At 48.8% G+C, this 2,587-nt stretch overlaps 8 non-coding genes across 8 annotated transcripts; all 8 read left to right on the forward strand.

Annotated features, from left to right (window-relative positions):
- The first annotated feature begins 88 nt into the window (after positions 1 to 88).
- LOC118347255 lies at positions 89 to 207 on the forward strand. The gene has a single exon (XR_004800486.1). It is a non-coding gene; the product is annotated as a 5S ribosomal RNA (ribosomal RNA).
- A 189-nt stretch (positions 208 to 396) lies between these two features.
- Positions 397 to 515, forward strand: LOC118347253. The gene has a single exon (XR_004800484.1). It is a non-coding gene; the product is annotated as a 5S ribosomal RNA (ribosomal RNA).
- Positions 516 to 704: 189 nt separating this feature from the next.
- LOC118347257 lies at positions 705 to 823 on the forward strand. The gene has a single exon (XR_004800488.1). It is a non-coding gene; the product is annotated as a 5S ribosomal RNA (ribosomal RNA).
- A 189-nt stretch (positions 824 to 1,012) lies between these two features.
- LOC118347258 lies at positions 1,013 to 1,131 on the forward strand. Its single transcript, XR_004800489.1, has one exon. It is a non-coding gene; the product is annotated as a 5S ribosomal RNA (ribosomal RNA).
- A 189-nt stretch (positions 1,132 to 1,320) lies between these two features.
- On the forward strand, positions 1,321 to 1,439 carry LOC118347259. The gene has a single exon (XR_004800490.1). It is a non-coding gene; the product is annotated as a 5S ribosomal RNA (ribosomal RNA).
- A 189-nt stretch (positions 1,440 to 1,628) lies between these two features.
- LOC118347260 lies at positions 1,629 to 1,747 on the forward strand. Its single transcript, XR_004800491.1, has one exon. It is a non-coding gene; the product is annotated as a 5S ribosomal RNA (ribosomal RNA).
- A 190-nt stretch (positions 1,748 to 1,937) lies between these two features.
- LOC118347256 lies at positions 1,938 to 2,056 on the forward strand. Its single transcript, XR_004800487.1, has one exon. It is a non-coding gene; the product is annotated as a 5S ribosomal RNA (ribosomal RNA).
- Positions 2,057 to 2,245: 189 nt separating this feature from the next.
- On the forward strand, positions 2,246 to 2,364 carry LOC118347254. The gene has a single exon (XR_004800485.1). It is a non-coding gene; the product is annotated as a 5S ribosomal RNA (ribosomal RNA).
- Positions 2,365 to 2,587: the final 223 nt, after the last annotated feature.

The raw sequence follows: 2,587 nt of genomic DNA on the forward strand, positions 1-2,587 counted from the left end.
TTTGGATCAGATCTCCGTTTGGATTGGGATGGGAAGGACGCTAGTATGTCGCTCAAGGATTATTTGAATTTTAAGTAATTAGTTTGATGGGTGCGATCATACCAGCACTAATGCACCGGATCCCATCAGAACTCCGCAGTTAAGCGTGCTTGGGCGAGCGTAGTACTAGGATGGGTGACCTCCTGGGAAGTCCTCGTGTTGCACCCCTCGTTGATTTTTTTTCCGCCTTGCGAGATAAATTGACAAGAAGGACCACTCGGGAGTGGATTTTTCGGAAAATCTCGCCCTGCCCATCGCGTAGCCATGGGTTTGGATCAGATCTCCGTTTGGATTGGGATCGGAAGGACGCTAGTATGTCGCTCAAGGATTATATGAATTTTAAGTAATTAGTTTGATGGGTGCGATCATACCAGCACTAATGCACCGGATCCCATCAGAACTCCGCAGTTAAGCGTGCTTGGGCGAGAGTAGTACTAGGATGGGTGACCTCCTGGGAAGTCCTCGTGTTGCACCCCTCGTTTTTGTTTTTTCCGCCTTGCGAGATAAATTGACAAGAAGGACCACTCGGGGGTGGATTTTTGAGAAAATCTCGCCCTGCCCATCGCGTAGCAATGGGTTTGGATCAGTTCTCCGTTTGGATTGGGATGGGAAGGACGCTAGTATGTCGCTCAAGGATTATATGAATTTTAAGTAATTAGTTTGATGGGTGCGATCATACCAGCACTAATGCACCGGATCCCATCAGAACTCCGCAGTTAAGCGTGCTTGGGCGAGAGTAGTACTAGGATGGGTGACCTCCTGGGAAGTCCTCGTGTTGCACCCCTCGTTTTTGTTTTTTCCGCCTTGCGAGATAAATTGACAAGAAGGACCACTCGGGAGTGGATTTTTGGGAAAATCTCGCCCTGCCCATCGCGTAGCCATGGGTTTGGATCAGATCTCCGTTTGGATTGGGATCGGAAGGACGCTAGTATGTCGCTCAAGGATTATATGAATTTTAAGTAATTAGTTTGATGGGTGCGATCATACCAGCACTAATGCACCGGATCCCATCAGAACTCCGCAGTTAAGCGTGCTTGGGCGAGAGTAGTACTAGGATGGGTGACCTCCTGGGAAGTCCTCGTGTTGCACCCCTCGTTTTTGTTTTTTCCGCCTTGCGAGATAAATTGACAAGAAGGACCACTCGGGAGTGGATTTTTGGGAAAATCTCGCCCTGCCCATCGCGTAGCGATGGGTTTGGATCAGATCTCCGTTTGGATTGGGATCGGAAGGACGCTAGTATGTCGCTCAAGGATTATTTGAATTTTAAGTAATTAGTTTGATGGGTGCGATCATACCAGCACTAATGCACCGGATCCCATCAGAACTCCGCAGTTAAGCGTGCTTGGGCGAGAGTAGTACTAGGATGGGTGACCTCCTGGGAAGTCCTCGTGTTGCACCCCTCGTTTTTGTTTTCTCCGCCTTGCGAGATAAATTGACAAGAAGGACCACTCGGGGGTGGATTTTTGAGAAAATCTCGCCCTGCCCATCGCGTAGCAATGGGTTTGGATCAGTTCTCCGTTTGGATTGGGATCGGAAGGACGCTAGTATGTCGCTCAAGGATTATATGAATTTTAAGTAATTAGTTTGATGGGTGCGATCATACCAGCACTAATGCACCGGATCCCATCAGAACTCCGCAGTTAAGCGTGCTTGGGCGAGAGTAGTACTAGGATGGGTGACCTCCTGGGAAGTCCTCGTGTTGCACCCCTCGTTTTTGTTTTTTCCGCCTTGCGAGATAAATTGACAAGAAAAGGACCACTGGGAGTGTTCGGGGAAATCTCAAGCCACACTTTGCGCTCGGCCAACCATGGGTTTGGATCGAGATCTCGTTTTGGTTAGGTCCGGGAAGGGCGCTAGTATGTGCAAGGATTATATGAATTTTAGTTAATAGGTTTGATGGGTGCGATCATACCAGCACTAATGCACCGGATCCCATCAGAACTCCGCAGTTAAGCGTGCTTGGGCGAGAGTAGTACTAGGATGGGTGACCTCCTGGGAAGTCCTGGTGTTGCACCCCTCGTTTTTGTTTTCTCCGCCTTGCGAGATAAATTGACAAGAAGGACCACTCGGGGGTGGATTTTTGAGAAAATCTCGCCCTGCCCATCGCGTAGCAATGGGTTTGGATCAGTTCTCCGTTTGGATTGGGATGGGAAGGACGCTAGTATGTCGCTCAAGGATTATATGAATTTTAAGTAATTAGTTTGATGGGTGCGATCATACCAGCACTAATGCACCGGATCCCATCAGAACTCCGCAGTTAAGCGTGCTTGGGCGCGAGTAGTACTAGGATGGGTGACCTCCTGGGAAGTCCTCGTGTTGCACCCCTCGTTTTTGTTTTCTCCGCCTTGCGAGATAAATTGACAAGAAGGACCACTCGGGGGTGGATTTTTGAGAAAATCTCGCCCTGCCCATCGCGTAACAATGGGTTTGGATCAGTTCTCCGTTTGGATTGGGATCGGAAGGACGCTAGTATGTCGCTCAAGGATTATATGAATTTTAAGTAATTAGTTTGATGGGTGCGGTCATACCAGCACTAATGCACCGGATC

The sequence above is a fragment of the Juglans regia genome, unplaced genomic scaffold (assembly GCF_001411555.2).
Source record: "Juglans regia cultivar Chandler unplaced genomic scaffold, Walnut 2.0 Scaffold_850, whole genome shotgun sequence".
Lineage (NCBI taxonomy): Eukaryota > Viridiplantae > Streptophyta > Magnoliopsida > Fagales > Juglandaceae > Juglans > Juglans regia.